Consider the following 10,011-nt stretch of genomic DNA (forward strand, 5'->3'; position numbering starts at 1 on the left):
GCATCGTAATGTGAAGTCGTAAATCCAAATATTAAACAAGTGTTGCGACATATGTATGCACGTATGTGTGTTAGCTATGTATTTGTGCTTGCTGTTGCATGTGTGTTCTTTGGTAATAAAACAGACTTGCACGCTCATTTGGGGGTACATATAAATAAATGAGCTGCTAATGTGGCAAACAGGAAGCGACGTCACAGGCACACGTTCTATCATACACTCATAAACACACTCATACACATATATATATACCAATATTGTATATGTTTGGAGGTGATGTGATTGCAAACATTCCCCGAGCTCTGCCTAGCGAAGTTTCAAATTATACTCAAGTGAAATGGTTTCAAAAACTATTCTGCACATTTCAGCATTTAATGTTGTTGTTGCTATGAAGATTAAATATTTCACCTGTTTACGCATTAATAGGTGGTGTGGTTAGTTGTATGCCTTCTGATTCCTCATCGGACAGAATGTAAATTTTTTAAAAGCGCTATCACGATTTAATGTGGATTTGCTTCAGTATTTGAAGGATATATGGTATAAGGTGTAGTAAAAAAAAAAAAAAAAACACACCGATTAAGATGAAATATGCACCAATTTGATTGAAAACTTTTTGCCATTGCCATATTGAAGTTAATTTTATAATGAAACTGTCCTAGAAATCCTCCACCCTAATCACAAAAAACTGGGAGAGTCGATTTTCACAAGCTGACTTTGAGGCGAAGTTTTCATCAGCAAAATCTGTCGGCATAGGCAGAAACAGCTAGTAATTATTTACGCTTCAGGTAAGTCACTATCGATGTGGCCTGGCGTGATCTTAATGTAACTAAGTTTCTCTCCTATTGGCCAAAGCTGTCCAATTCTAGTCAATAGCTTCTTTTAAACTGAACAATTGTTAACAGTGGAAGTTTGAATTAAAAGTTTGGTTTGTAGTAGATAATCCCCTGATTGTCTAAATACACAGCAACACATTTTTCACCGTCAATCTAGGTGTGATCACGAGCGTTGTCATGACTCACCCATTAGTAACTCCGCTTTAGAACTCGGTCTATTTTGTTGCGATTCAACAGCGATATGCTGATGGAAGTTCAGTTCCTGAAATTTTATTCGGTTGACTCATGCTAAATGGTTTTAAACGGGCTTTTGGGAAAATTTAGCGATCGAAACAGTGTTTACATGAGCTTGGTGCATCTTTGACATTAAATTATCGGAACGGAATCGATGAACCCAAAAGTACGCATGATTGGTTGTTACAGTATGAGACCATAAACACTGTTCTCATGAAGAACACCTCTACAATGAGGCAGATTTTCTCTTTACTGATACTAAGTCAAGCAATCTCAAAACTGCCTGGAAGGTTCATGAATACGAAATATTATTTTTCTAATAATTTTCTAAATAATGGATTTCTTTTTACTATACCTTTTATCTGACAGATTATCGTCTTATAATTAATGTTATGTTTACACTCTACCGAGATACAAATGTACGGTATGCCACATGTGTTTTCTCAACAAAATTCCCAGCTCTTAAAAGTTTAAACTACATGTTTGAATTGTAAATCGGACTAGAACTATTCAACCCCCCATATATTAAATATGTGGACCCCAGTTCCTACAGCCAACATTTGATCGAAAATATCGGTCAATCTATGAGGTATGTTATAGGAATTTGAACGGAATCCTTTTCAGATAATAATGTGCTTGTGTGTTAAAAATGGGTTGTATCGGGTCAATTATTCCTTCAGCCCCATATACCTAATGGAATGGTTTTAGAACTACTGGCTGACTTTATATCTCAAGCTTCAACAAATAAGTAAGATACCTTAGCAAAATTTACTGAAAGTATAATATTGGATGAACTATATTTTGATACCGAAAATATGTGAAATTGGTTCACAAATTAGCCAAACTATCATATTCTACATATATTGATTTTCTTTGTTCTAACAAACGGTGTGCACCTGAACGTAGTTCCCTGGCTTTGATCTTGGCAAGTTGTAAGAGTATTCCTACTTGTCAAGCATTTTTTCATACCATAAATACATTCGTATGATTACTAATAATATAATCCTTTCCAATCAGTACGAAATATATTTTTTTAATCAATATAATCTCTGTTAACTTCAATAGACGTATTCCAATTCATTCGTCGAAAACCGCTTTCCACGAAGGAATTGTTTTAGGGGTCTGAAGAGATAGTAGTCGCTGGGAGCCAAATCTGGTGAATACCGTGCATGCTCAAGCAAATTGAACTGTAATTCGTTGGATTTTGTCATTGTTAAAACACCTTTGTGAGCAGATGCATTGTCGTGATGAAAAACTATTTTTTTTTGCAAACCAAGTCTTTTCTCACGAATTTTTTCATCCAGCTGATCCAAAAGGCTGCAATAATATTTAGAGTTGATTTTTTATCTTTCTGCAGATAATCAATCAACAAAATTTCTTTTGCATCCGAAAAAACTGATGCCATAAACTTCTTTGCTGATCGTTGTGACTTCGCCTGCTTTGGATCTGAACAACCAGCTTCAGTCCACTGTTAACGCTCTTGTTTAAATTTAGGACCATGCTGGTAGATTCAAGTCCCAACCATAGTTATAAAATGACACAAGAAATCGGTTTTATTCTGCTTAAAACGTTCCAAATTGTGCTGAGAAATTTGTATTTCTTTGACGCTTAGTCAAACTTGGGTCTTCATTAACAATATTATGAACTTGCTCAATGATTTCTGGTGTGGTTGTGGTTTTTGGTCGCCCTGCGCGTTGATCGTCTTTAATCCTAATATGACCTCATTTAAATTCACCAGCCCAGTGGGGACTCCTTATACACTTCTTTAAATTGTTCATAAATTTCCTTTGCTATTAAGCCTTTCAAAACCAACCTGTATGTTTAGTTTGATGCCGATAGTATAATTTTAAACTATTTTCCTAATTTAACCGATTAAAAAATAAACATGTGGCAACCGTTTTCAAAATAATTATGTAACGTATTAAAATATCACATTCCTATCACACACTGTGAAAATGGGCGAAATCATAATCATCGCCATAAGACTATGCTAAAGCTAAAAGCATGAACTATCCATGGTCTCATTTGAATAGCAACTTTACTCAAACGCTTCCTTAAAGAAAGTGAAAATGCCACGTGTTACTAAGGATGGCTTAAAATACTAAAAACTCTGCTTTTAAAGCACATTAAACTTAAAAGTGAAAATAATGACTTAGGTAAACTCACAGTAATGTTGACCGAAAAATACTTGTATTATTATGAGAAAAACGTGGGATGGTTTGTGCCATTTTTATATATCGAGCGATTCTAAGATCTTCCCAATTTCCCAAGTTAATTATTTTCTTGCTGATGTCCTCTGAAATTTTAGTGTTTGCCTAAAAAAATTATCCAATGTATTCAAAGCAAATAAACCTACAACTTTTAATGTACTACAAGAAAGATATGATTGTTTTTTTTTTCATAAAAAGATTCGTTTAAAAGTTATACGAGTTTAATATCAAAGTAAAGTATATTGATCAAAACAAAATATTTAATACATAAAATGTGTAAAGTTTTGGAGCGTCATCTGATAACAAATTTAATAATGACCATTTATTTTAACTAAAATTATTTCAATTATATAGTTCATTATTCATTTATATTATATAAGAATAGAAGAAATTGTTATAATATCTGGATTGATCAGTTCAACTTAAATGAAGATTTAAGATCTTGCTCTTAAATTATAAAAAAAACCACACGCAACTCTTTCTCCATATAAAGATCAGAGGTTATTAATCATTTTAACACTGACACTCTTAGTTAGTCACATCTTCACATCTAAAAATCAAACTGTGCCAAGTTTTTTAATTTTTTTCCAATTTTAGGCAGAAAGGCTTCGAGATACATTGAAATCTGTATGAAATATAAATTGCATCTCTAAATATAAATAACATAAAAATATTCTTCTTTCATTCACATGTGCTGGTCGATGACTTCACATATGTCGTTCTCCTTTCTCACATCACTAACTGTTTGACGTTGTTGACTCATTTTGGCTCCAAGTTAATTAGTCGCCTGCAATGTGGTGTGAATCACGGTCGTAAAAATGAATTAAGTTACCAAACTTTGCTACATTTTTTGTGGCATAGGTGTGTGTATTTATTACTTCTCATTCGTAAGAGAAGACATTTCCAAGTTTGCCACTTAAGAATCTCATGCTCGTCATTAGCTTGTCTGAATACTTTCTGCGACACTTGTCACATACTTTCGCACTTTCGCACTTTTACGTTTACTTTTGATCTTTTTTTCTTTGACTTTGTGGGGCAAAAGTAATTTCCTTAAATTACTTGTTACACTCCTACATACATACAAACATATGTACTTTGACAAGTCAGAGCTGCGAGAGAGACTAAAATAAATTAGCCTGAAATAATTCGAGTGGCGCATATTCAAACGTTATGCAATTTTAAGCTGAAAGTTAATGTGTACGTATGTTTCTATATAAATGTAAAGGGTTGTTCTTGTAATAATTTCTTTTAAAAATTAAAATGTTTTGTATTCCAAAGTTAATAATCCAAACTATTTGTTTCAAAGCCCTCGTTAATACCAATACACAAAAGGCGGCACATCTCAGCTTTTAGCAGAACAGTAGTGGAATCTGTTGTAAAAGAAATATTATATAATAAAGATTGAATTATGGGACATAATAAGTTATTCTGTTGAACCCAAAGTTCTCTTAAGTTCATATGAATACTTCTGTCTACAGAAGGTCTACTATTTTCCCCTGTAACACCTTCCGATAAGGGGTTATATCCAGTAGTGAATTTCAAAAAATCGACTTTTTTTACACATATTATATATGGAATGTGCACATATTTGAAAATATTCGCCAAAAATTTGATCCGACACGAATTTTTGACTTACTGTAATTGGGTGCCAAAACTTTAAATGGGTTTTCTCAAAACGCCATTTTTAGAGTCGGTGTACGACTTGTAATTCTCACACAACATACCCAAATATATTTGTTATGTAATGGTCGAAGGAATAAGATTTTTGATAACAATTTAAATTTTTAGCCACACTGAAGTGTAAATTTTTTCAGTAATAATAAGAAAAAAATTTTTTGTTTTTGGACTTGAGATAATTTAAGCAGAAATATCATTCTCGTTACCTTTTTTTGGAGGTCCTGCAGGAGGAGCAGCTACGGGATCAAGTAAATCCACAATTTTTTAGAACTTTTTTCTCGAGCAAAAAACAAAATTTTTTTAATTAAATATTTTATTCAAACTTTTTTTAGTCCAAAGATTTTGTGAAATTTTGAAAAGAAAATATTTAAAACTTCAACAACTTGACAGAAGCATTTTTACATGATCATATGAAGTAAAAAGAAAAAACTTTATTAATTAAGACCATAAACTGGGTATTGGACGAAGGAAAAACAAAAAAGGTGAAATTTGTCTTTTTGGCAGACGTTTTTACAAAAAAGTTTTGTATAAAAATTTATCGATGCGTTTTTTGAATAGTTGTTAAAAACCGTCTTTTAAGACCTTATAAATTATATCTCGAAGATCTGTGGAAAAATTCATAAATTTCATTTTGTTAAATCGGATCATTTTGAGCATTTAGGACAATATTTTAGAGATGTTTTAGAATTAAAATAAATAAGACAAAAAATCGCCGTAAAACCCATGTAACCCCTTAAATGCTGTAAATGCACATTCCTTTTATTGAAAGGAAAAATTTAAAAAGCCTTTTCCAAAAGAAAAAAACTAACAACATGGTTAAACTGAATTACAAGTGCATATGACACTTAATACAAACCGGTTTTTCAGTAGCATTTCAAAGGTCTTGGTCTCGCATCAAATTTGCTATCGGTATGTCTTCTTTTTATTAATGGTCGTGTGATCGAATATGCCATTAACCTGTTTTGTTTTTAGTTTTTCAGAGTTGTTGGGAGCAGTATTTCTCAGCGATATTTTAACACATGGCTACTACTTGGTTTAGCGCTCCATTTCTTTCCAAAATATCAGTGAGAACGAACCCTCACTATCAAAAATCACAAATTAAAACATACCACATGGACTACCCCTTATATGCAGTTCGTTGACATTTATAAAGGTAACAAGTCTGCTAAGAAACGATGTAAAAAAAATTGTGACACAAAATGTAACTGATACGAGTGTCTGGTCGAAAATCGCAATCACGACTTGAATTTCCAGCAGCAACAAAAAAAAGAAGGTTTTTTTCTTAGGAAATTAAGTATACGCCCAGTTGGCATTTCGTACGAAAACGTACGATGGACGTGCATCACATGAAATGCCGGGCGCTTAGATTTGGAAACAAAAATCGTGACGCCTTGAAAGCAGAAATACACACTTTTATACGTGTATGCGTGCATACGTATTGTATATGTGTATTTGTCCATAGTTGTATGTATGTATATGCGTTTTAAACATGGATTTGTGTGGTTTTTGTAAAAGTGGAAAATTCCAGCTGGACATTGCTGTTCAAATACCATTTACCTTATGCTTACACTACACGATTTTAGCACCTTATTGTGCTCTCAACACACACACACACTACAACACAAATATAAATTACTACAGTACACAAAATGCAAACAAAACGAATTTTATTTCCAATTTATCCAACGCATTCAGACGCCAACACAGCAAAGTCTATAAGTATTTTCAATTTTATGCACAAAAAAAGGCATCTAACTGTTAGGCAGTGGCATCTGTGTGTGTCTGCGCGTGTGCATGTGCTTGTAGCGAGTAACTCGTTTTCTATTTAAACAGCAAACAGTTCTCTCATTTGCCGCTTTGCTCTACAGCTCCGCCACTTGATGTACAAGTGAATGAATTACAAATGTCACATGCAGCCAAAGCTTTCCGGTTGCCTTCTACATTTACGGTTATATTTCCTTTGCACCCGTACTACCACTGTAATTTCCCAACCACGCTCAATGCGCACTCGTTTGTGTGATTTGCTGCACAGGTGAAAGCTTTTATTTGGTATTTTTCTCATGCCGCAGCAAAGGATATTTGCACCAACAGCAGCAGCAGCGGCGGCAGCACGTGCTCATATATTTGCCATTAAGCATGCACCTACACACACATACATATGCTAGTGCGCTGCTGCATGTGCATAGCGCGTAAGTGTGTGTGTGATTTAAATGAGTAAGTACTCGTACACACATTTCTTTATGTTTGCGTTAAATTTCTTATGACATTTAATTTGCCAAGCTCAAGACCGTAGCGGCACCAGCATCTGTTACTGTTGCACTGGCAGCAGCAGCAGCAGCAGCAGCAACGAAATGAGAAAAAGAGGGAAGTAATTAGAACACAAATTGCACATAATATCTGCATGTGGCACAGCCATTCACTACAAATAGTTGCGTATACGCCCGGGCGTGTGAATAAAAACAGTGCTCTGCAAATCCCTGTGGGTACACTTGAAGCATATAAATATAAATTGTGCTGTAGAATTTAGTAGAGTTGCTATATTGTAATTAACAGTTTTTATTTGTGCATAAAGCAGTGTGAATTATTATGTAAGAAATTAAATAAATATTATTTTAAATTATTATTGTATATAAATATATTCCAAAATCAAAGAAACAGGGAACTATAAATTTTAATTTTAAAATCTTATGGATTGCATATTATTATCACGTTGAAATTAAAAACAAGAAAAATCGTTACCTTCGGTTGTACCGAAGCTATAGTTCCCCTTACAAATAAACAAGTTTGTTTTGATCGGTCAGTTTGTATAGCAGCTATATGCCACAGTAGTCCCACCTAAACAATGTATTCAGAGGTTATACCGTTACCTATCAAAATAATTCATGTCAAAATTCGTGAAGATAGAACTAGTTTAGGTATATATGTACATCGACTCAGCTCTTCATCGGATCATTTATATATATACTTTATTGGGTCTCGAAAATTTGGGTGCAAACTTCGTGGTAAACTTAATATACAAATATTTGTTAAATTTTTTAAATATTATATTTAAAATTTTTTAACACTTCCTGAAATTATTTTTTACTACAAGCTTTCTTGAACCAGTTTAATTGCATAGCCAAATATAGGTATATATTTAATTTGTTTTATGAATTGAATTAAATTACAATTTTTATTATTGTTGGTACTAGTAGCGCTTTTTAAAACTTTTATTTTCTTACATTAGAAATTTTTTTAACTTAAAAACTTTCAACAGGTGACAACCCTTCTCAGAAATATATCCGGCAGTAATTTTTCTGAGATTGTTAAGTTTGATAACCAAATCGTAACATCTCCTTTATTTTACGAATTTAACTGAATAAAATTTTCAAAAGTTGACAACTCTTCTTGATATACAGTCAACCGTAAGCCTCTTAGCCTCTTTGATTTTGAAACCTTCGTAATTCATCTTTTTTATTTTTAGTGTTTAAGAGTAAATTTTTTTAAACAGCTTCAGTTTAACACCATACGAAATACTAAATAAATGTTATATATTTTTTCCGTTAACTTGAAATTATGAAACAGATGACAATTTTGTAACTAATTCCAATTACATTTCATTTAATATCTGGTGATGTTCATTTGTCCGAAAAACACGTTTTTATGTAAAATTTTTTTTTAAGAGACATTTAATTTAAAATCTTAATAAAAATAATACACATTCCCAAAGTTTAAAGTTTAGCCAATTATGTGAAAAATTTTCGGATCTCTTGATCGTGTAGTCAAAATATTAAAACTATATTTAGTTTAAAAACCCCATTAAGTTATTATTACCATTGATGAATAGAAGTTATATCGAGGGACTAGTCAAAATTTTTATTTGCCAAAATGCTTACCAAAAAATGCCTTTTCTAGCTAGCTTAACAATTAGTATCACAAAATCTTACTCCATCGATCATCACCTGTTAAATATATCAAAGAACGTCGTGTAAAAATTCAAAGTCGACCAGTTTAGCCATTTCTGAGAAATTTTCCGCACCGTCTCTGAAAACAGAATCTCAGCTGATTACACTTAATTAAAAAACTCTTACAAATACGTTCGTATTTCCGAAACTATTTGCCAGATCAACCTCAAATTTTCAGGTAATCTTAAATATATGTACACTCTATATATACGCAAAACAAAAAATTGATTTGATGAAATTCACAAGGATAGCCCTTAAAGCAATCTTATACCACGCTGAATGATCCAAAAAAAAAAGAATGAAATACTTATGTTTTGCTTATTCAAAGTATGAAATACTTAGATTAACTAAACTTTCTAACTTTATATATTGACCTAAAATTCCCGATCTCAAATCTCTCCATAAATATTCACATTTTGGTTATGATTTTAAAAAATTCGATTATCCGATTTTCCATTGGGATAGCACTTCTGTTTTGCATGTTCTTATGCGAGAGCACACTCATTCGTATATATATTTAAGCTCTTTTTCTCATCATTTACTCGCATTCAGTCGCAGCCTCGTTACATTTGCATTGGCATAACAAAATGTCGCATAGTTAACCACACACGGTGGCATGCATAAGTCAACGTCATTAACATCAGCTGCTGGCTGGCAAAATGTTGCAAAAAACCTAAATGCCACCATAATTTAGCGAGAGCAGGGAATGCCTAAGAAAAAGAGTGTGTTGAAGAGAATAATATTTTGTTGTATTTTAGTAATGGGATTTATTGTAGTTGCACCACAAACTCGTGTTTCAAGTTTTGTGTTTACGAACAACTACTAAATGTGTTTCTTTGGAGTTGGAGTTTATTATAACAATTTGTGGTGAAATTTTGAGTGGTATCTTATAAACTCTTGATGTTTCAGAAACGGTTAACGGTAAATTTGAGTTTAAAGTTTATTTTAATAACTCTTAGATTAAATTTTAATAGGTATATTCATTAAGTCATGATGTTTAAGCTGACTTAACGGTAAACACGAGTTTAAATTTTTGTATTCACAAATAACTGCTAAGTGCGTTTCTTGAATTCGACGTGTATTTCATCAATTTATGTTAAATTTTGCTATATTCTT

The 10,011-nt window shown here is 32.6% G+C and overlaps 1 long non-coding RNA gene across 1 annotated transcript; it reads right to left on the minus strand.

Annotated features, from left to right (window-relative positions):
• Window positions 1–4,480: 4,480 nt before the first annotated feature.
• Window positions 4,481–5,285, minus strand: LOC118681481 (uncharacterized). Its single transcript, XR_004977229.2, has 2 exons — window positions 5,158–5,285; window positions 4,481–4,644 (listed from the first exon to the last, which is right to left on the minus strand). It is a non-coding gene; the product is annotated as an uncharacterized lncRNA (long non-coding RNA).
• Window positions 5,286–10,011: the final 4,726 nt, after the last annotated feature.

This window comes from Bactrocera oleae, chromosome 5 (genome assembly GCF_042242935.1).
Source record: "Bactrocera oleae isolate idBacOlea1 chromosome 5, idBacOlea1, whole genome shotgun sequence".
In the NCBI taxonomy this organism is placed as follows: Eukaryota; Metazoa; Arthropoda; class Insecta; order Diptera; family Tephritidae; genus Bactrocera; species Bactrocera oleae.